Below are 24,820 nucleotides of genomic sequence, written 5' to 3'. Positions count from 1 at the left end.
TTAATCCTCCACCTGCAGCACCAGCATCCCATATGGGTGCCTAGTTCTAGTCCCGTCTGCTCCTCTTCCAGTCCAGCTCTCTGCTGTGGCCTGGGAGGGCAGTGGAGGATGGCCCAGGTGCTTGGGCTCCTGCACCCGCATGGGAGACCAGGAAGAAGCACCTGGCTCCCAGCTTCAGATCGACGTAGCGCCGGCTGTAGCAGCCATTTGGGGAGTGAACCAACGGAAGGAAGACCTTTCTCTCTGTCTCTCTATCTCACTGTCTATAACTCTACCTGTCAAATAAATTTAAATAAATTTTGTAAAATGTGCAAAATGTGCAAATTCAAAATTAATGTGTATATTTAAATGTTAAAAACTTAATATTTATTAAAATCAATTAATTGCAACTCAAGTTTTCTCTTAGGTGATGAGACAAATGATGATTGATGTTAACTGTGGGTTCATCTTAACATGTTTTATATGATAGGAATAGTGGAGTCTTAGAGAGTAAGAATGTCTGGGGCCTACCAGAGTGTTAAAACTGTTCTGCTCAACTATATATTATTTCAACTTTATCCTGATTTCTTGTGTCATTCTTTTTTAGAAAAGATTTACTTTATTTATATGAATATCAGAGTTATTACGGAGAGGGAGAGTCAGAGAGAGGGTTCTTCCATCTTCTGGTTCACTCCCCAAATGGCTGTGTGTGTATGTCTGCCTTTCAAGTTAATAAGTAAAATGTTATTCAAAGGTCTTGAATCAATAGGCAGTTAAAGTTTTTCAATGTATTGGTGTTATCTACTCATTGTTAAGTATGGTGCTTAGTACTTAGGGTGAGAATAAGGGGTGATATACAAAAGAGAGAATATGGTCCCTGAGCTTATGAGTTCAAATTCAAGATAGTGAAAAGAGATTTCATTTTTCTCCACTGTCCTTTGCTTCCTCTGGCTTCTTTCAGTTCCTCAAATTCACTGAGCTCCTTCCTCCTGTCTTAGGACCTTTGCAGATGCAGATGTTGTTGCTTGGATGCTCTTCCCGCCACCCTTTGCTTGACTTCCTGAGACCTGTCAACTCTTCAGTTATCTGTTTATTAATTTACTTTAATTATTTGAAAGGTAGAGAAACAGAGAGAGAGAGAGAGAGAGAGAATTTCCTATCTGTTGGTTTACTCCTCCAAATTCCTGCAGTAACTCAGGTTGGAGCAGGCCAACGCTAAGAGCCTAGAACTCAATTCATTTCTCCCACATAGGTGTCAGGGACACAAGTACTTGAGCCGTCACCTACTGCCTCTCAGGATCTGCATTAACAGGAAGCTGGAATTGAGAACAGGGCTGGGACTCCAACCCAGGTAATCTGATATGGGATGCAAGTGTGTCAAGCAGCATCTTAACTGCTATTTGAAAGGCCTACCTGTCGCTCCCCCTCTTCGTGGAGGAACGACACTAAACCCTGCCTAGGCTTCATATCCGAGTCACGGCACCATTATGTCGCTCCCCCTCTTCGCGGAGGAACGACACTAAACCCTGCCTAGGCTTCATATCCAAGTCACGGCACCATTATGTCGCTCCCCCTCTTCGTGGAGGAACGACACAGGACCCTGCACTGTTCTTCTGTCTGCTCGGCCCTCCCCGGGTTTGCTGCTGGTTCTTCCTGGGTTGGCTACTGTCCCTTCCACCTCCGTGGAAGGGCAGTTCCCCCTGGCCACATTCCCCACTTCCGCAGGGGAGCGGCACACCGCCGGCCGGCTCTCTCGGGGGCTGCACAGGTATTCCCGTTAGATGTTCCCGTTAGATGTTCCTGGTGCATGCCGTCTCTCTCCTCCTTTATAGTCCTCCTCCACCAATCCTAACTCGGCTGCCCACACGCCGAGTACGCTGTTCTCCAATCAGGAGCAAGTCCTACAGTTTATTGGCTGAACTGGAGGCAGCTGTGTAGAAGCTGTTTTCTCCTCTCCCAGCGCCATATTGTGGGAGAGCAGATGCATAGAATAAGTCTTAATTCCAGTAACTCAGTCCAGTCCGGGTTGCTCCCCACACCTACCCCTAGTAATCTCTTTAAATGTCTGTTCCTCAGACACCTTCCCTCACCACACCCTTGGAGATACAAGCCCATTCAAAGCCAGGAATTCTCTTACAATACCCTGCTCATTCTGTGCTTCATTGTCTTCCTGCTGATGCTTGTATAAGGAACATTTAACACCATGTGTCTTAAAATGTTTTCTTATTGCTGTAAGAGGATACCACAGACTAGGTAATTTACAAAGAAAAGACATTAATTTCTCACAATTGTGGAGGCATCTGGTGAGGGCTTCATGGTATGCCGTGATGTGGCAGGAGGTATCACTGGGAGACAGAGCAAGGGCACTGGCTTGGGCCTTTCTTCTTATAAAATCACCAACCCTATCCTGAAGGTCTAATCCTAATTGCTTCCCAAAGGCTCCACCTCCAAGAACCATCAACATATGAACTGGGGGATTAAGTTTATTTATTTTTTTATTTATTATAAAGATTATTTATGTATTTAAAAGGCAGAGTTACAGAGAGAAAGGGAGAGATCTTCATCTGCTGGTTCACTCCCTAAATGGCCACAACAGCCAGGACTGGGCCAAGCCAAAGCCAGGAGTCAGGAATTCCACCTGGGTCTCCCATATGGGTGGCAGGGGCCCAACTACTCAGACCATCTTCTGCAGCTTTTCTAGGCACATTAGTGGGAGCTGGTTCAGAAGCCAAGCAGCTGGGACTTGAACAAGGGCCCTGATATGGGATGCTGGTGTTGTAAGCAGTGACTTTACCCTGTGCTCTACAACTCTGACTCCAGGGGATTAGGTTTCTAACACATGAACTTCTAGAGGACACATTCAAATCATAACAGGCTTCATCTGTTATTCTTTTATAGCTTCCCAATGTTTTTGTTTTTTATTTCCTTTTACAGCAATTCACATTTATAATTTATGCCTGTGGGCCAGCACCACGGCTCAATAGGCTAATCCTCCGCCTACGGCACCAGCACACCGGGTTCTAGTCCCGGTCGGGGCGCCAGATTCTGTCCCGGTTGCCCCTCTTCCAGTCCAGCTCTCTGCTGTGGCCCGGGAGTGCAGTGGAGGATGGCCCAGGTCTTTGGGCCCTGCATCTGCATGGGAGACCAGGAGAAGCAACTGGCTCCTGGCTTCGGATCAGTGCGGTACGCCGCGCATCGGCCACTGGGCGGTAAACCAACGGCAAAGGAAGACCTTTCTCTCGGTCTCTCTCTCTCTCACTGTCCGCTCTGCCTGTCAAAAAAAAAATTTATGCCTGTGTATTTATTTGCAGTCTATCTTGCCCAATTCCAGGGTAATTTGAGGGTAGAGAGAGATCAGTTCTGTTTTGTTCACTGTGTATCCAGTGCCAATCATTGCATGGCAGACAGTAAGTGCTTATTAAGCATTTATTTAATAAATGATAGAGGAAGGGCACACACTCCTAAAGCAGCTAAATAGCAATGGTAAAGTTCCTAGAATTAAAAGGAAATCAGAAACAGGATTTCTAAGGGAGGCATTGGGAGAGTTTCAAGGAAGAGAAGGAATGGACAGGATTTGGACAGATGGAGAGGAAGGGACTGGGCATTATAAGTTTAGGGAGTGCCATGAAGAGAAATCCAGGCTGTGATGATAAGGTTGCTGATCTGGGAACAGTTGAAACATCAGCTTGGGTGGTGGCATTCTGGCACAGTGGGTCAAACCTCAACTTGCAATGCTAGCATTCCATATGAATGCTGGTTCAAGTCCTAGCTGTTCTACTTCCAACTCAGCTCCCTACTAATGTGCCTGAGAAGGCAACGGAAAATGGCCCAAGTGCTTGGGCCCCTGCCATCTACTTGGAAGGCCTGGATGGAGCTCTGAGCTCGTGGCTTCAGCCTGGTCCAGCCCCAGCTGTTACAGCCATTTGGTAAGTAAACCAGTAGGTGAAAGACTTCTCTCTCTGTTTCTCCCTTTCTCTCTGTAACTCTACCTTTCAAATAAATATATAAATCTTCATTTGATTATTGGTAATTTTTTACCCTATAGAAAATATAAAACATAAAGCTGATATATTATCATATATAATATAATATATATGAAATATATATATTTCATACATAAAGCATATATTCATATGTATTCATATAAAACATATATATTTTATGTATAAAACATTGAATTTCAGGGAAACTTGAAATACAAATGTCTTCAGGGTTATTGAAAATGACAGTGTTGGAGTGGACATGTGGTACAGTGGTTAAGACAGCACTTTTGACACCTGAACTGCACATCAGATTGCCTTGATTTGAGTTCTGGCTCTAGTTCCAATTCCAGCTTCTGACTAATGCACCCGGGAGACAGCAGGTAATATTTCAAGTGTTGAGCCCCCGTCACTCTTGGTGGGAGACCAGAATGGAGTTCCAGGCTCTTGGCTTTAGCCTAGCCCAGCCCTAGCTGTTTGCAGGCAGGCAAACACCTCTTTCATTAAGGAAAATTTTAATATCCATAGTGTTTAGGTGTTATAATATTTCTATTACCAGAATACTTTACTGCTGTTTTTTAAAACCTTCAACCCACTTAACAACATTATTTTTACTTATTTTAATACCCATATATTTCTTAGAAAGAAAAGAAGGTAACCTAGAAAAAAGAAAATGGTTTGATTGCATTTTTAAATGTGAAATAATTTTCGTAGTGACTATTTGCAAGAAGAATATTTAGATTACTTTTAACATCTTAAGATCTATTTTAGGGCTGAAATTGCATAGCTAGCAGTACTTATATTTCACATGGGAAAACTGATGCATGGGAAATGTGTGTCAGTGTTCCCTCTAGTAAGAAACAGAAGCCAGCTCCAGCTAATGTAAGCACAAAAAGGACTTCTCTTTAAAATATTAGGAAAGGGACAGGCATTTGGCAGTGACTCAAATGCTGGCTGGGACACCTGCATCCCATATGGAAGTGCTTGAGTTTGAGTCCTGACTCTACTGCTGATTTCAGCTTCCTGGGAGGCAGCAGGTGATGGCTCAAATAGCTGGGTCCCTCGCACCCATGGAAGAGTTCAGGGATGAGTTCTGGGCTCCTGGCTTTACCTGGCTCAGTTCCAGCTGCTGTAGGCATCTAGGGAGTAAAGCAATAGATGGTTTCTTTTTCTCTTCTTTTTCTCTCTCTCCTCTGTGTGTGTGTGTGTGTGTGTGTGTGTGTGTGTCTTCGTTTTGTCTTTTTCTCTGCCTTTTAATGAAAATAAATAAATAATTTTAAAAATGGTAAACACAATATTGAGAAAGGCATAGAATTTTCCAGCGTGTAAAAACCAGGCTTAGAGACCACATGCAGAAACTGACATTCCTGAGAAAGTTCAAGTTTTATAGCCTTAAAAGTAGAGCTACCTAGAGGGGACAAAACATCCTAGCTGAACAAAGGTGCAATTTGGTAACCCTGGCATGCCCTTGAGCAAAAAGGCGTATTTGACTATTAAAACAGGAAATTATGGTGTTAGGCTTAAATTAAGTTTACATGATAGATGATGACCAATATTTCTAATTAAATTCAAGTGCAAACACATCTACCATCTCATAAATCTTGCAAAATTGAAACCATAGGACATTTAAACTAATGCATATATCCTAACTGTTGTATTACAAATACACATTAACATGCCCAATGTTAAAATAGCCACCTAATTTATTTGTGCCTACTTAAGTCTCAAAAAGTTTCCCTGCCAAACTCTCACAATCACTGAAGCCACTATTAAGATTTAAAAAGGGGTTAAAATGGGTTATTGGCTGCAGTTCAGGCTCAAGGCAAGGAGCCAGTCCTGGCATTCTGGCTGAGAAGTTTACAATACAAAAGAGCTTATTAATTCCTCCTCAGACCAGAGCAGAAAGCATCTTTTGCCCTCTGCAGAATGGTTGTTGTGAGTCACCAATGTGCCTTAATTCTGGCTGATTTCAAGGTTAGAGAGACAAGATGAGGAATAGAAGGTCTCCATACCTGCTTCTCAGTTTGGGTCATGCCTTTGGGACCAGTTTCTTAGGGTATTAGGAGTAATGTTGCTTTCACCAGGAAGTGTGGTCTGACTGTTATCTGCTGCTTGTGTAAAAGCAAACATTCCACTGATGGTTCCCCATTGCACAATCTCACTACTTTTAAGACAAGAGAGAACAGTAATAATAATAATGATAATGTCTAGCATTTTTTTGAGTATGTACTATGCACCTGAGATTTTGCCAAGCACATCCTCACAGTAATTCTATACAGAAGGCTCTGCATTATCTTCATTTTACAGAAAATGGGGGCCAGTGATGTGGTATAGCAGAGTAAGCTTCATCCCATATGGGTGCCAGTTCAAGTCCTGGCTGCTCCTCTTCCAATCCAGTTCCCTGCTAAAGTGCCTGGGAAGGCAGCAAAGGATGACCTGTTGTTTAGGTCCCTGCCACCCATAGGGGAGACCAGAAGAAGCTCCTGGCTCCTGGCTTTTGCCTGGCCCAGTACCCACTCTTGTAGCCATTTGGGGAGTGAACCAGCAGACGGAAGATCCTGTCCTTCATCCCCTGTCCCCACACTCACCCAGGGTGCTAACAAATCTAACTGCTGTCTTTATAGCTCTGCTTTTTTATGGCTATTTTCTATAACTGGAATCATATATACTATGCACTCTCTTATATCTGGTTTTTGATCACTTAGCATAAAGCTTCTGAGATGGATCTACAGACCATTCCTTTCTAATGCTGTGTAGCTTTCTATTGTGTGAATATAGTACAGTTTGCCATCAATTCCTCAGCTGATATGCATTTACGTTTATCCAGTTGGGGCTATTCTGAATAATGCCACTTGAACATTTGTGTTCAAGTCTTGTCTGAATCATTAGACCTTTTTCCAGAATTAATAGGCCTGTCAGTACTCATGATTTTAACTATAAATTTCCTATATTTCTTTCTTAGCTTACTTTTAGAGCAGAGAGGATTCAAACTCCCTGAACCAAGCAGTGATCACACCATATTTCACATGACTAACTTTATCCATTTACCCAAACACTGTCTAAAACTTTTCACAATCGTAGTTAGCACCCAAAGATAGTAAAAGTCTTCACAAATGCCCTGATCTATACTTGTTCAGCCCAAGATTGATTTACAACAGATTACCTATGATAGACTTTCAGATTATTTTAAACGTCTGTTAAAAAGAACAGTTGAATGGGGACAGATATTTGACACAGCAGTTAAGACACCACTTTGGATGTCCACATCTGATTTAGGAGTGCCTGGGTTTGAATCTCAGCTCTGCTTCTAATTCCAGCTTCCTGCTAATGAACAACCTGAAAGGCCGGCACCGTGGCTCACTAGGCTTATCCTCCACCTGCAGCGCTGGCACCCAGGGTTCTAGTCCCAGTTGGGGTGCCAGATTCTGTCCCAGTTGCTCCTCTTCCAGTCCAGCTTTCTGCTGTGGCCCGGGAAGGCAGTGGAGGATGGCCCAAGTCCTTGGGCTCTGCACCCGCATGGGAGACCAGGAGAAGCACCTGGCTCCTGGCTTTGGATTGGCGCAGCACACCAGCCGGAATGGCCATTTGGGGGATGAACCAACAAAAGGAAAACCTTTCTCTCTGTCTCTCTCTCTCTCTCTCACTGTCTAACTTGCCTGTCCAAAAAAAAAAAAAAAAAAAAAAAAAACCTGAACAACCTGGGAGGCAACCTGCCTCTATTAGTTGAGTCCCTATCACCTGCATGGGAGACCGGGTTGAATTCTGGGCTCTTGGCTTCCTCCTGGTCCAGCCCCAGCTGTTGCCAGCATTTGGGGAGAGAACAAGCAGATAGAAGATCTTTCTGTGTCTGTGTCTTTATATCCCTCCATCTTTCAAATAAAGTGAAAATAAATATTTTTTTAAATAAAGCCACACACTTCATTGTGTGAGAAGTACAGTGTATCTATAGAATAGATTCCTGGGAATAGCATTTCTGAGTCAAAGGCATATGCTGTTATAATTTAGATAGACATTGCCAAATTTTTCTTTGGGATAGCAATGCAAGTGTATTTCTTCATATCTTCATTGGTTCAATGAAAACAAATATTTTTTACTTTTGCTAATCTGATAGGTGAAAAGTGATATCTCAATGCAATTTGAACTGTATGTCTCTTATGAATAAAATTGATACTAGTATTATATATTTAAGAGCAATTTTTATTTCCTCATCTGTGAATTCTCAATTTGTGTCATTTTCCTATTCTTTTACTGGGCTTTGGGATGTTTCCTTACTGCTTTGTATGTATCTTAATGCCTTTGTTTTGATAAAAGTTGCAGTATTTTGTTGCTTTTCACGTTGAAAGTTTGTGACAGCAGAATTTTTTTTATTTTTATTGTGATAAAGTATATATAACAAAATTTAGCATTTTGACTACTTTTAAAATATTTATTTTAAATGCAGAGAGAGAGAGAGAGAGATCAAAATCCCATATACTAGTTCACTTCCCAAATACCCATAACTGTAAGGACTGGACCATTCCAAAGCCAGAATCCCAGAAGGTCAATTCAGTCTCCCACTTGGGTGGCAAGGACTCAAGTACTTGAACTGCCATCTGCTGCCTCCTAGGATGTGCACTAGCATGAAGCTGGATTCTGGACTGGAGCTGGGACTTGAACTCAAATACTCCAATAAAGGATATAGGCATCCCAAGCAGATTTTTAACTGCTGTACCAAACACCTGCCCCATTTTAACTACTTTAAATGTACACTTTAGTGACATAAAGTATAGTCACTGCATTATGCAACCATCATCATTGTATTTTTCTAAATTAGAAATCTAACACAGAAACTTCATACTTATCAGACAATTTCTTATTTCTTTTTTCTTTTTTTCTTTTTTTTTTTTTTTGACAGGCAGAGTGGACAGTGAGAGAGAGAGACAGAGAGAGAAAGGTCTTCCTTTGCCGTTGGTTCACCCTCCAATGGCCGCCGCTGCAGCTGGCGCACCACGCTGATCCGATGGCAGGAGCCAGGATCCAGGTGCTTTTCCTGGTCTCCCATGGGGTGCAGGGCCCAAGCACCTGGGCCATCCTCCACTGCACTCCCTGGCCATAGCAGAGAGCTGGCCTGGAAGAGGGGCAACCGGGACAGAATCCGGCGCCCCGACCGGGACTAGAACCCGGTGTGCCGGCGCCGCAAGGTGGAGGATTAGCCTATTGAGCCACAGCGCCGGCGACAATTTCTTATTTCCACCCTCTTCCAGCCCCTAATGATCACTGCTCTACTTTGTATCTCTGCAAATTTGACTATGCTAAGTACTTCATAGAAGTGAAATCATACAATATTTGCTGTACTGTGTTTAGATTATTTCACTTCACATAATGTTTTCAAGCTTCATTCATATTGTAGCACATATCAGAATTTCATTCCTTTGTAAAATTTTGTATTATATCGAAATACTATAAAAATACTTTCTTAACCATGGATTTATAGAGTTCTAAACATTCAGAAGTATAGCATTAAGTACTGTATTAGCTTTCTAAAACTGCAACTAAATTCTTTTTTTTTTTTTTTTTAATTTTTGACAGGCAGAGCGGACAGTGAGAGAGAGACAGAGAGAAAGGTCTTCCTTTTTGCTGTTGGTTCACCCTCCAATGGCCACCGCGGCTGGCGCGCTGCGGCCGGCGCATCGCGCTGATCCAAAGCCAGGAGCCAGGTGCTTTTCCTGGTCTCCCAAGCGGGTGCAGGGCCCAAGGACTTGGGCCATCCTCCACTGCACTCCTGGGCCATAGCAGAGAACTGGCCTGGAAGAGGGGCAACCGGGACAGAATCCGATGCCCCAACCGGGACTAGAACCCGGTGTGCTGGCACCGCAAGGCAGAGGATTAGCCTATTGAGCCATGCCGCCAGCCAACTAAATTCTTTTTTTAAGATTTACTTATTTATTTGAAAGTCAGAGAGAGAAGGAGAGGTGCAGAGAGAGAGAGAGGTCCTCCATCCTGTGGTTCACTCTGCAATTCGCTGCAACGGCCAGAGCTGCACAGATCTAAAGCGAGGAGCCAGGAGCTTCCTCTGGATCTTCCACACCAGTGCAGGGGTCCAAGGACCTGGGCCATCTTCACTGCTTTCCCAGGCCATAGCAGAAAGCTAGATCGGAAGTGGAGCAGCCAGGACTCGAACCAGTGCCCATATGGGAAGCCAGCACCATAGGTGGCAGCTTTACCTGCTATGCCACAGTGCCAGCCCCTACAACTAAATTCTTAAGACAGGTGACTTATGAAGTAAGGAGTTTTATTTTGACTCATAGTTTTAGAGCTTTACAGTCCAAGATTGGGCAGGCCTTATTGTTTTTGCCATCTGGTGAGGCTAGAGATTAGCAGTGGTGGAGTACATGTTGAAGAATTATCACATAGTAAACCAGGAAGCAGAGACAGCTAGGCATAACTTATGTTTTTATAAGCAACTATCCCATGAGAACTAACTACCTTCCAATAGCATATCTGCAGTGACTACAGAACCTCTTGCTAGGCTTACCTCCTAAACACTGTAATTGGATCAAGCCTCCACTCTTCTGGCCCCACCAACCCACAACTTTGGGATTTAAACATATGTATGAGTTAAGGAGCCAATTCCTGTTTAAACCATAGCGAGTAAATTCAAATTATTATGCAAGTGTGATCATTATAAATCTTCCAGAACTCTTCATTTTCTCAAAGAAAAACTATATACCCATTAAAAAATAACTCCCAATCTCTACCTCCCCCTCACCCCTGGCAACTACTCTCTACTTCCTATCTCCTTGAATTTCACTACTCTAGCTACCTCATAAAGTGAAGTCAGAAGGATGCCCACTCTCATCATTGCTGTTCAATATAGTCCTGGGAGTTTTAGCCAGAGCCATTAGGCAAGATAAAGAAATCAAAGGGGTACAAATTGGGAAGGAGAGAGTCAAACTATCTCTATTGGCAGATGACACAATTCTATATAGAGGGGATCCAGAAGACGCCACTAAGATACTATCGGAACTTTTCTATGAGTTTGGTAAAGTCAGAGGATATAAAATCAATACACAAAAATCAACAGCCTTTGTATACACAGACAATACCACAGCTGAGAAAGAACTTTTAAGATCAATCCCATTCACAATAACTACAAAAAAAAATCAGATACCTTGGAATAATTTAACCAAGGATGTCAAAGATCTCTATGATGTGAATTATAGAACATTAAAGAAAGAAATAGAAGAAGATACAAAAAAAATGGAAAAATCTTACATGTTCATGATTGGAAGAATCAATATCATCAAAATGTCCTTACTTCCAAAAGCAATTTAGAGATTCAATACAATACCAATCAAAATACCAAGGACATTCTTCTCAGATATAGAAAAAATGATATTGAAATTCATATGGAAACATAGGAGACCCCGACTAGCTAAAGCAATCTTACATAACACAAACAAAACTGGGGGCATCACAATACCAGATTTCAAGACATTAATACAGGGTAATTATAATCAAAACAGCCTGGTTCTGGTACAAAAACAGATGGATAAACCAATGGAACAGAATAGAAATGCCAGAAATCAATCCAAGCATCTACAACTAACTTATCTTTGATAAAGGAACTAAAATCAATCCCTGAAGCAAGGGTATCTCATCAACAAATGGTGCCGGGAAAACTGGATCTCCACATGCATAAGTATGAAGCAAGACCCCTACCTTACAACATATACACAAATCCACTCAAAATGGATTAAAGATCTAAATCTACACCCAATACAATTAAATTATTAGAGAACATTGGGGAAACTCTGTAAGACTTTGGCACAGGCCAAAGACTTCTTGGAAAAGACCCCAGAGGCACAAGCAATCAAAGCCAAAATTGACAAATGGGATTATATCAAATTGAGAAGCTTCTGTACTGCAAAAGAAATACTCAGCAAAGTGAAGAGGGAACCAACAGAATGGGAGAAATTATTTGCAAACTATACAACTGATAAAGGATCAATAACTAGAATATATAAAGAGATCAAGAAACTCAAGAACAACAAAACAAACTACTCAGTTAAGAAATAGGTAAAGGACTTAAGCAGACAGTTTTCTTTTTTTTTTTTTTTGATATTTTGCAATCTTTCTTAGTTAAGTTTTCTTTTTTTTTTATCTAATGAATGCATTTTTACATAGATACAACTTTAAGAATACAGTGGTTCTTTCCCTCATGCCCCTGACCCCCTCCCTTCCCACCTCCCATTCCCTCTTCCACATTATGTATCATTTTTAGTATGACTTTATATATAGAGGATCATCTCTGTGCTAATCATAGATTTCAACAATTTGCCCCCACACCCACACACAATATATAGAGTACAGTTTTGGGAGAGAATTTGTAGTCGATTCTCATATTGCAATTCAATAGGGTCATAGGTCCTACCTGGGGAGCAAGTGCACATTGACTACTGTTGTTCCTTTAACAATTAACACTCTTTTTTATGACATCAGTGATCATCTGAGGCTCTTCTTGTGAGCTTCCAGGGCTATGGAGGCCTTTTGTGACCATAGACTCCGTCGTTATCTGGACACGGCCATAAGCAAAGAGGATGTTCTCTCCCTTCAGGAAAGAGTGTCTTCTTTAATGACCCTTACTTTCCTCTTAAACAGACACTTTTCAAAAGAGGAAATCCAAATGGCCAACAGACACATGAAAAAAGGCTCAAGTTCACTAGCCGTCAGGGAAATGCAGTTAGAATGTCTTCCATACAGAAATCAACAAACAACAAATGCTGGCGATGATGTGGGGAAAAAGGTACCCTAATCCACTATTGGTAGGAATGTAAACTGGTAGAGACACCATGGAAGACAGTATGGCAATACCTCAGAAATCTGAATATAGACCTACCATAAGACCCAGCCATCCCACTCCTGGGAATTTACCCAAAGGAAATAAAATCAGCATATGAAAGAGTTATCTGTGTACCCCCATGATTATTGCAGCTCAATTCACAGTAGCTAAGACATGAAATCAACCCAAATGCCTATCAGCCGAAGACTGGATAAAGAAACTAGGGGATATGGGGATGTGGGGAAAAAGGGACACTAACCCACTGTTGGTGGGAATGCAAACTGGTCAAGCCACTGTGGAAGTCAGTCTGGAGATCCCTCAGAAACCTGAAGATAACCCTACCATTCGACCCAGCCATCCCACTCCTTGGAATTTACCCAAAGGAATTTAAATTGGCAAACAAAAAAGCGGTCTGCAGCCTAATGTTTATTGCAGCTCAATTCACAATAGCTAAGACCTGGAACCAACCTAAATGCCCATCAACGGTAGACTGGATAAAGAAATTATGGGATATGTACTCTTTAGAATACTATACTGCAGTAAGAAACAACGAAATCCAGTCATTTGCAACAAAATGGAGGAATCTGGAACACATCATGCTGAGTGAAATAAGCCAGTCCCAAAGGGACAAATACCATATGTTCTCCCTGATCGGCGACAACTGACTGAACACCAAAAAGGAAACCTGTTGAAGTGGAATGGACACTATGGGAAACGGTGACTTGATCAGCATAGCCCTGACAGTTAATGAACAACTTAATACATTATCCCTCTTAGTAGTTTTTTTGTCTGTTCTACTTAATATGACTGGTTTAATTCTATAATTAATACACAGTTATTCTTAAGTGTTGAAATTTAACTGAAATGTGATCCCTGTTAAACATAAGAGTAGGAATAAGAGAGGGAAGAGATATATAATTTGGGACATGCTCAAGCTGACTTGCCCCAAATGGTAGAGTTAGAAACATACCAGGGGACTCCAATTTAATCCCATCAAGGTGGCATGTACCAATGCCATCTCACCAGTCCAAGTGATCAATTTCAGTTCACAATTGATCATAATGAAAGGACTAAGAGTCAAAGGGAGCACATAAGCAAGTCTAGTACCTGCTAACACTAACTGATAGAATAAATAAAGGGGAGAGTGATCCAACATGGGAAGTGAGATACTCAGCAGACTCATAGAATGGCAGATGTCCTAAATAGCACTCTGGCCTCAGAATCAGCCCTAAAGGCATTCAGATCTGGCTGAAAAGCCCATGAGAGTATTTCAGGCATGGAAAGCCAAGACACTCTGGCAAAAGATCTCTGTGAGTGAGATCTCAGTGGAAAGAACAGGTCTTCAAAGAAGGAGGTACCTTTCTCTGAAGGGAGGAGAGAACCTCCACTTTGACTATGACCTTGTCTAAACAAGATAAGAATCAGAGAATTCAGAGGGCTTCCATAGACTTGGAAACTCATGACATCCATTTTATGTATGATTACTGATGCCATAGACAGGAGTGTCAATTGGTAAAGTCAACAACAGGAGTCACTGTGCACTTACTCCTCATGTAGGATCTCTGTCCTTAATGTGCTGTGCATTGAGATTTAATGCTATAACGAGTACTCAAACAATATATTTCACTTTGTGTTTCTATGGGGGTGCAAACTGTTGAAATCTTTACTTAATGCATACTAAACTGATCCTCTGTAAAAAAAAAAAAAAAAAAAAAAAAAAAAAAAGAAAAGAAACTATCAACTCCCAACTTGACTCTCACTGGGATTAAACATGACAATAGGTCTGATCTGATTTCATCATCATTAAAAAAAAATCATCTATTATTTTTCGCTTTATGTTTCTGTGTGGGAGCAAACTGTTGAAATCCTTACTTAATGTATACTAAGCTGATCTTCTGTATATTAAGATAATCGAAAATGAATCTTGATGTGAATGGAAGGGGAGAGGGAGTGGGAAAGGGGAGGGTTGTGGGTGGGAGGGACGGTATGGGGGGAAGCCATAGTAATCCATTATTCGTACTTTGGAAACGTATATTCATTAAATAAAAGTTAAAAAAAAAAAAACTAGGGGATATGTACACCATGGAATACTACACAGCAATGAAAAAAAATTGGTCATTTGCAACAAAATAGATGAAACTGAAAAACAGCATACTTAGTGAAATAAGCCAGTCCCAAAGGGACAAATACCATGTGTTCTCCCTGACCTATTATAACTAATAGAGTACCTAGAAGGCAATCTGTAGAAGTGAAATTGATACTTTGAGGAGCAGTAACCTTGAACGGCCTTGTCTTGACTGTTTAGGAAGTTTTCTTTTTTTTTTTTTTTCATATTATCTGTTGAATTCCTACCAAACATAGAGATAATCATATGTGTGTAAAGTTAATTGAAAATAGATCTTAGTAAAAAGTAAGAGTGGGAATAAGAGGGATAAGAGAGGGAGGATGAAGGGGGGTGGGAGTGTGTGTGGTGGAGGGAAGAATCACCGTGACCCTTATGAAATGTATGAAGTTTGTAGCTTTAAAGTGGTATGGTTCTGCATACATTCCTATGTACTTACTTCTAAGGGTACAGCTTAAAAACTTGCCATGAGACCCCAAATCCCCCTAGGTTGTGTGGTAAAAATAACATTTTAAGTGATAAAGTGCGTGTATGGATAGGATTAAGTATTAACGTGCTGATATAAATAGGATTAAGTGTTTGGTAATAGTAATAGAATTAAAAAGGAGTGAATGCTCCAAAATGCGAAGCAGTCCATACAGCAGACTCATAGAATGACAGTCACCTTAAGTAGCACTCTGAATCAGCCCTTAAGGCATTTGGTCTGGCTGAAAAGCCCAGGGGAGCATTTCAGGCATGGAAAGCCAAGACACTATGGCAAAAAGTGTCCTACATGAAGGACCTCTGTGGGTGAGACCCCAGTGGAAAGACATGGTCATCAAAGAAGAATGTACTTTTCTGTGAAAGGAGGAGAGAACTTCCACTTTGCTTATGGTCTTGCGTAAATACTGAAGGAGTTTATGGATTCAAAAGCTTCTGTAGCCTAGGCAGCTCAGGTCAAGAGCCTTGCGTGATCACTGATGTCATACATAAAAAGTGTTAATTGTTAAATTAACAATAGGAGTCACTCTGCACTAACTTCCCATGCACGACCTCTGTCCTCAAAGAGTTGGGTTATGAGAGTTAATACTAAAACCTATTCTCGAAGATTTACTTCATTTTAGTGTATTAAGTGGAGGATGTTCTTATGTCTCATAAGCTAAAGTTATATCTAAGTGCTCACAAAAGACCTATCATTCATGCGTTCTTCTTCAAAGTTAATTAAGTTTCTCCAAAATTATATATATTATATATATATATAAATTAACCCTTTTGTTGAATTAAAAAGTATTTTTTCCTTATTGTAAAAATAATCCTTCCATTGTTCTATTGTACAGTAAGGTACAGTAGTTAACAATAACAATGTATTTTTCTAAATAGCTAGAAGAAAAACTTTTCAATGTTCACACTAAAAAGAAATCTTGAATATATGAAGTGGTGGATGCTCGTTATCCTAATTTTATCTTTAAAATTTATGCATGTATTGAATTATTACATTGTACCCCATAAATATGTACAATTATTGTTTCTCAATAAAAACAATCTAATAAAAATTGTCTTACCCCAAAAAAGTGAAGTCAGTACTTGTCCTTTAGTGACTGACATATTTCACTTAGCATGATGTCTTCAAAGTCTATCCATGCTGTACATGTATGATAATTTCCTTCTTTTTCCAAAAAGTTTAATTACTTATTTATCTGGAAGGCGTAGTGACAGAGAGGGAGAGGTAGAGGAGAGAGATATTCTGGTTCAGTCCTCCAATTGCATGTAACAGCTACAGATTGGCCAGGCTGAAACCAGGAACCAGGAACTCTATACAAGTCTCTCAATAGGGTGGCAGGGACCAAAGCATGTGGCTTTTATCTGTTGCCTCCCAGGTACATAAGGAAACTGGATCAGATGTGGACACAGCACTCTTACATGGGATGCAAGCATCTCAAGTGACAACATAAGCCCTATACTACAAAGCCCATCCCTTTTTCTTTACTTTTCAAAGCTGGATAACATTCCATTTTATGTATGTGCCAGTTTTGCTCATCTATTCATCAGAATTTTTTTCAATGTGGGAAAAATGCATCTCTTTTTCTTTGCTGGGTTCTAATACTTAGAACTATTAATCAAGCGTAGGAAATCATTCTTCTCTAGTTTCTTCTACTATGCTTACTGTTTAAAATTTTGTATTTGAAGTTTTTTTAGATTTCAAAAAGTTTTAACACCTTTATTTCTTTTCATCTTATTTGAAAGGCAAAGAGATCGGAAGTGTGGAGGGGGGGGGGGCGGAGAGAAAGAGAGAAAGAGAAAGAAAAAGATCTTCCACACATTAGTTCAAATCCCCAAATGCCCACAGTTGTCAGGGCTGAGGCAGGCTAAAGCCAGGGACCTGGAACCCAGTCCAGGTAACCCGCCTGGGTGGCAAGGACTCAAGTATTTGAGCCATCATCTGATGCTTCCCAGGATGTACATTAGCAGGAAGCTGGAATGGGAGACAGAGCTTAGACTTGAATCCAGGCAGTCCAATATAGGATGTGGGTGGCCTAAAAGTGTTTTAATACTGTGCCAAATGCCTTCCCCACTTTTAGAGTTTTAATTCACTAGATTAAATTTTCAGATTGGATCCAATGAAAAGAGAAAACCATTATCCACGTTGAGTTTACCTAGGTTCAGAGATTTAAGTGTACACAGTTTGTTGAGGATTACTTTCAGAAACCACACATGTAAGAGAATGAGAGAAGCAAAATTGAGCAGCAAAAGAAACCGAGTTGAGCAACAAAGCTTCAGCCAGTTCTATGAGTGCTAGACCTGGAATGGCTCTCCAGAGTTTTCTTAAATAGAAAGGAGAGAGTCTGGGTTCTAGTTCCGGTCGGGGCGCTTGTTCTGTCCCGGCTGCTCCTCTTCCAGTCCATCTCTCTGCTGTGGCCCGGGAAGGCAGTGGAGGATGGACCAAGTGCTTGGGCCCTGCACCCACATGGGAGACCAGGAGGAAACACCTGGCTCCTGGCTTCGGATTGGCACAGCGTGCCTGCCGTAGCGGCCATTTGGGTAGTGAACCAATGGAAAAAAGACCTTTTTCTCTGTCTCTCTCTCTCTCTCTAACTCTGCCTGTCAAAAAAAAAGGGAGGGGGGAGTCAGGCATTTATACCTCAACATTAAGCAGTTATTGGATGAGAGCTGCCTCTAAGGGTATAATTTTGGAACAACTCACTTTGAGAACAATTCTTGTAGTAAGACTCAGCCATGAGCCTTCAGCCTTTGTTCTGAAAGCAGGGATATAGATATGCACTGCAACATCTCCTACACTTTCTTCCAAACACTGTGTATTGACTAATGCATCTTTTTGCCACTCTTATTTTGTACAAAATTCCACATATACATGGGTCCATTCCTGAAATTCTCTATTCTGTTCTAATGATCTATTTATTCATGTGTCATTAGTATACAGTGCTGTGTTAAAAATTAGTCTTTTAAAAGGTTTTAGTATGTGCCCATAGTAGTTCCTTCTCACGAACTTCAAACTGTTCCTAGTTATTCTTACTTGCTTAATTTTTATACAAACTTTAGATTAGCTTGCTAGTTAAATTAGGAAGAAGTGATTTAATTAAGTTTATAGAATAATTTAGAAGGAACAGGCATCTTTATGATGTTGAGTCATCATCCTCTCCAAGAATATGCTTTGACTTTTCACTTTATTCAAACTATCATTCATATTCCTCACTGGTGTTCTTAAACTTTTTTTTACATTTGTATTATACATCTTTTGTTAAATTCATGCCTAGATACTTTATCTTCTTAAAATATGTTTGTACATGAGATTTCTCCTACATTTCTCACTGATTGTGTTATTTCTGAATATTAATTTTGAATGCAAACACCTGACTGTATTCCCTTACTGTTGATAATAGTTTTTTGTTCATTCTCTTGTGGTTGCCAATATGCAGTTATTTCCATCACAGGTAATATTTTTGCCTCCTCTTTTCTAATTGTTAGGCACCTAATTCCTTAATTTTACTTAAATTGAGTATAGGACATTTTAGACACTAAGTAAGATTCTACAGCACATAATTCACAAAAAAAAGGAAGCCATTTTTATGTCTGGTTACCACACTGTCTTATAATTACACATTGTAGTTATAATCTTTAAGTGGATATCTCCATCATTAAATTATGATCTTCCTTGAGGGCAAGAAATGTTTTATTCATCTTTATATCTTCATCACTTAGCTTAGCACCTCATTAGATGTTTGTTGAAAAGTTAAAGGAAAACCAATAATCCAACCTTAAATGTGTTAAGAATAACTCTTATTAACAATATGTCTACTCATGTCATCCAGCATTGATGTCAAGTAGCTGTATTTCTGTCAAATCTTCTGAAACCATTGAATAGAATATAATTTTTTCAGATCAGAACACCTTCCCACCCAGTGTAATTTTTCATTCTGCCAAGTACCTGCTTCAAATAAGCAACTTTTCTTTCTGATTCATCAAACACCTGCTGCCTATGACGTAGTTTTTTGTTTTTTGTCTCCAGTGTCTGGGACAACCCAGGGAGTTAAAGACTCCAACCTGCAACCAGAGGACAGCAGTAATATCAGAACTTCTGGGCACTGCTTGTCACAGCATTTTGTAAGATACAAAGGGGGACTGAAATCTTTCTAATCAATCTCTTTCCTTGGTCTCTGTTATCTCTAAACTTTGCAAAAAAAAAAAAAAAGAATCAAACGAAAGTCTGTCCTATTTGAGGTTTCTCAGATTTTTAGTATTCTAAAACATTCTCACATTGACACAGGTAGTAATAGACTCAGCCAGGAATGAAGGCTACATCCCCTAACTCTTAAATCTACGGCTCTTCTCTATGTTTTATCAAATTGTTTCTGCTTGACTTTTACTCATCCTATATGCTTCAGTTCTCTTCTCACTGGACCTGCACTGTGGCGTACCAGGTAAAGCCACCGCTGCAGCAACAGCATCCCATATGGGCTCCAGTGCAAGTCCCGGCTCCTCCGCTTCTGATCCAGCCCCATTCTGTGTCCTGGGAAAACAGTCGAAGATGTCCCAAGTCCTTGGGCCCTGCACCTGCGTGGGAGACCTGGAAGAAGCACCTGGCTCCTGGCTGCAGATCAGAGCAGCCCCAGCTGTTGCAGCCACCTAGGGAGTGAACCAGTGAATGGAAGACCTCTCTCTCCCTGCCTCTTCCTCTCTGTAACTCTGCCTTTCAAATAAATTTTAAAAAAATCTTTAAAAAATTGTTGTCAACATTCCAAGGAATATTAATACATAAGAGGAAATGTACATAACAATAAACAATTAATATTTAAACCAATACTTGCAGAAACATTACAAATGCAGTAATGAGGTACTGTTTTACATTTATTACACTACCAGCAAATCCTGTACTGATCATTTTTAATGCTGGGGAGGTTGTGCTGAAATGCTTCTTCATGCAGCAGTACTAATTGCTATCTTTTTTTTTTTTTTTTTTTGGAAAGTGATTTTGTAGCAGATACTTAGAGACCTAAATATGTCCATGTCTTTTACTTGATCATCCAGCTACTCAGATTTATGTAAAGAGATAATTCAATTGAAGAAGACAGCCATCTGCCGGAAAATGTTAATTCTATGTAAGATGTATTCTATAACAAAAATAAGCCTCCATAGCCAATAATAGAAGAATGACTTTTAAAAAGTTACACTGCATCAACTTAAGGGAGTTTTATATTGACATTAAAACTGTAATTATGAAGGCTATGCAATATGTGAAGAATGCTTTATGACATAGTGTTAAGTTGAAAAACAAACACAAAAATACATGTGCACAAAGATAATAATTATGCCAAAACATCCAGAGAAAGAGAAAACAAACTAGGGAAACACGGAACAAAATAAACAGATGTATTGGGGGATAAATTAAATCAAAATATTTCTGCCAGAATTTAAAGGACTGTTCAGCTGAAGTCCATCAGAATGCAGGGATGCTGTTTGCATTTGCTTTTTGCCTAAAACCAAGACAGTTTCACAAAGGCAAAAGAAAGGTTTTCTACCCTATTCCCCTACTTTTCCACCTAAAGACTGGATATAAATTCTTCTTTTATAAAAATCTGTGTTTATTTCTATTTATTTGAAAGGCAGAGAGAGAGAGAGAGAGAGAGAGAGAGAGAGAGAGAGAGAACACGAGCCTACAAAGAGCTCAGAAGCAGGATGAGCCCTGAAAAGCAAGGTTGCCTGGCTGAGGCACTTATCTCCAGCCTGATGTGCAGCTTTCTTTGAGGAAGCAACAAGGGGACGATTAATAGGAAATATTTCAGTCTCCACTATTGCAACTAGTCTTGGAGCCCCATGTAATATTATATCCATTTTCTCTTGTCCATGATAAAGCCATTCTCATCCTTAGCTAGAACTTTTGTTGAGCTTGGTGGTTTTCCTGAGTGGGATTCTCACAGTGGCCTGAGCTCCTGGTCATCTTGTCATTCCTGAGCTCTGGCTACGTCAAGAAAGCAAGCATAAATGAATCATCTGGGTTCAAATGCATTCTTCATTTCTCCGTTTTACAATGATAGTCCTATCTCTTCCAGATGGTTATGGTCAATGCCCACTTTCAGCTGTAGACTTCTTTCCATACCTGCTGATTTCTCAGCACAAAGAAGTAGAAGTGACTGGGTAGTAGATGAAACTTTGATCTCTCAACAATCAGAGCTCAGAGTTATAGGAACAGAAAGTAAAAATTGGTTTAGTGGATTCTGGCATTGTGAGTAAGCAGGGTCACTCTGTCTACACCTTGGTACTCAGAAACATGTATTTGTCAAAGTGGATAACAGTAGACACTGTAAGTTGAACTCCCCTGGAGCCATGGCTGTGGCATAGCAGGTTAAGCCATCGCCTGCAGTGCCACCATCCCATATGAGCATCAGTGGATCCAGCTGCTCCATTTCTAATCCAGATCCCTGCTAATGGCCAGTGGAAGATGGACCAAGTGCTTGGGCCCCTGCACCCACATGGGAGACCTGGGTGATGCTCCTGACTCCTGACTTTAACCTGGCCCAGCCCTGGCACTTGTGGCCATTTGGGGAGTAAACCAGTAGATGGAAAACTCCCTCTCTCTCTCTCTCTCTCTCTCTGCCTCTCCTTCTTTCTCTCTGTAACTCTACCTTTCAAATAAATAAAATAAATCTTTAAAAAAAAATAAGTTGGACTCCTCTGTGAAAAGAAGACTAAATTTAACTAAGCCTGGGGTTACAGTTCAGTTGGTAAAGTCAATGACGGAAACCACAAAGAAAAACACCTCACACAAGTGATGCTGACTTCCTGCCCTTTGCAAGGAATTGTCACATCCCACATTCTTTAAGCTCTGATGAGACAAAAGACAGACTTTGCTGACCCTTCTCCCTGATAAAATCACACAAACCCCAGATCAGTTTTAGTCAGTCCACAGAGACTATGCATTAATGACCACCCTGCCCTAGGAATAACCTTTTGATGTCACATAAGCTAAAATCTCCCCAAGCAAACTAAACCTCTCGCCCTTGAATTTGCTCAGGTGAACTTCACCTGCATAGTTATATCTCATTATCCAAGGGATTGAGTTACTGGAATTTCTATGAATATGTAAACTTCATGCTTAGAAGCTGTGTCCCTTTGCACAACAGGGTGCACTTTCAGAATGGTATTTTCTCCAAATCTACTCCTTTTTGCATTTCAGTTGACATTTTCTACCTATTAGGGCTACCACACCATATAATGATGCTAACTTAGGGTGTGTCCTGCAAAGTATCATCTCTAACTGCCACCAGCTAATGCCTAGATCAGGTCAAAAGTCTTTATCTTGACTCATTTCCACTTCAAAGCCCTAAAACCTGCAAACTGCTTGATGTTTTTTGGTTACATTCCAGGGAGAGATGCTATCACCTGCCATGCAAAACTGGTGCAAACTCTTACATAAGAGCCCTGCCTGTGCAGATGGACCAGGAAGTGTCCAAAAGTCATCCTTTGCTTAATTTTAATACTAAGATCTCTACCCTAGGAAGAGCTGAAAGTTAATTCCTGTAACGTAATGTATGTGAGGGCATGTTTCCAAACTCCATCTGCATGAACTTCTACTTACCTCTCTGTGTAATGATAAAACTTACTCTTTTAAATATTTATTCCCAGAGCTGACATTTGGCACCTTGGTAAAGACGCCACTTGGCACACCTGCAACCTGTATGGATATTGCTGGTTTGAGTCCAAGATCTGCTTCCAATTCTAGCTTCCTGATAATGTACACCCAGGGAGGCAACAGATACTTTCACTCCCTGCCATTCATGTGGAAGACAGGGTTGGTTCCTTGCTCCTGACTTCAGTCTAGCCCAACTCTGGCAATTGCAGGTATTTAGGAAGTGAACCAGTGGATGGAAGATGTCCCTCTGTTTGTCTTTCTGCCTTTAAAATGAAATGAAAATAAGTTTTTTAAAAGTTTTAAAACCTCAGGACTGGCACTATGGTGCAGCAGGTTAAGCCGTGGCCTGCTGTGCCAGCATTCTCATGGGTGCCATTTAGAGTCCTGGCTGCTCCACTCCTGATCCAGCTCCCTGCAAATGCACCTGGGAAAGCAGTGGAAGATGATCCAAGTCCCTGGGCCCCTGCACCCAGTCTTGGTTATTACAGCCATTTGGGGAGTGAAACAGCAGATGGAATATCTCACTCTCTCTGTCTTTCCATCTCTCTGTAACTCTGCCTTTAAAATAAATAAATAAGTCTTTTTTTAAAAAAAAGTTTTAAAACTTTTAATCCATCAACACTAATACTTTAAAAACATAAATAAATAATACCAAGTCCAACTTTGACACCTTAAAGGCTAAGATAAGCAGTTTTTCAACCACAAGCTCATCTTTTACCTCTGCCCAGGACCCTCCCAACAGTCACACATGTGCACAAATGTCCAGGATGACCTTCATACGACCTTCCTGGGGTGGCAGCGGTAAACGACTCCACCATCTTGGAGCTACAGAGCATGTACCAAGATCCCTGTCCCCATCAATCATGCACCAGGATCTGCAACTGGGAAAAAGAATGAGCCTTCTACCTAGAGTGAGAAATGTGACACTGCCTTTGCGCACAGACTTCTGAGAGCTCAGGAGTGACTATCTTCAGAAAGCCAGCTGGAGACTCTGCTCCTATGCTGCTTCCCTTGTGCTTGAGCGTCAGACCTTAGTAAAGTCTTATCAGGGAAAGGTCAATCCAGCCTCTTAACAATTTTTCTTACAGGAGAGCCTAAGACAGCAGGGTCAGTTACGTATCATTTCCCACCCCAAATAAAAGGTACCTGCTTTCCCTTGCTCAGGGAGCTGTGGCTTTGAAAATGATTCACCATTGTCTCCTTATTCGCTGCAAATAAAAATTCCTTTGTGTGAGGTGTGGCAGTGCATACATGATCAAGTGATCTATTGTCCCCAGAAATACTTGGCTTCTTCTGTTGAAGTTTTTAAATTTTTTAAACTAATTAATTTATTTGAAAGAAGTGAAAGAAGAGAGAGAGGGATCTTCCATCTACTGGATACCCCAAATGCCCACTGCAGCCAACCCTGGGCCAGCCTAAATCCAGGAGCCAGCAACTCCATCTACATCTCCCAGTGAGTATACTCGGACCATTATCTGCTGCCTCCTAAGCATATTAGCAGAAAGCTGGATGGTAGGACTCCATCCTAGGTACTCCATATGAGATGCAGGCATCCCAAGTGGCAACTTGACCAGCTCTACCTCAATCTCTATCTCTAGTGAAGGTTTTGATTTCCACACAACAAGAATTGAACTTACTCTGGGAAGGTAGCACAAGCTGACCTCTCAGTTGTACCTCAACAATCATTGCATTGCTCTGTGTGGAACTGAATAGAATGGGGACAATGGATCACCCTGATCATTGTGCACTGCCACACTTCATTTCCTATAAAGTACATGCCTTAGTCCAATATG

The 24,820-nt window shown here is 40.9% G+C and overlaps 2 long non-coding RNA genes across 3 annotated transcripts in view; one reads left to right on the top strand and one right to left on the bottom strand.

Moving 5' to 3' along the window:
* The window catches only part of LOC149126626 (uncharacterized), a 46,130-nt gene extending 26,009 nt beyond the window's left edge, over positions 1 to 20,121 (top strand). For both annotated transcript variants that reach the window (XR_016233999.1, XR_016234001.1), the window contains exon 4: positions 19,783 to 20,121. This is a non-coding gene — a long non-coding RNA (uncharacterized LOC149126626). The remainder of the gene's footprint in view (positions 1 to 19,782) is intronic.
* The window catches only part of LOC149126625 (uncharacterized), a 30,416-nt gene that overhangs the window by 3,406 nt on the left and 2,190 nt on the right, over positions 1 to 24,820 (bottom strand). The window lies entirely within an intron of this gene.

This window comes from Oryctolagus cuniculus, chromosome 5 (assembly GCF_051225735.1).
Source record: "Oryctolagus cuniculus isolate XC-2025 breed Fujian yellow rabbit chromosome 5, ASM5122573v1, whole genome shotgun sequence".
NCBI classification, from domain to species: Eukaryota; Metazoa; Chordata; class Mammalia; order Lagomorpha; family Leporidae; genus Oryctolagus; species Oryctolagus cuniculus.
The sequence above is the reverse complement of the archived record's forward strand: the minus strand, read 5'-3'. Positions and strand labels throughout refer to the sequence as shown.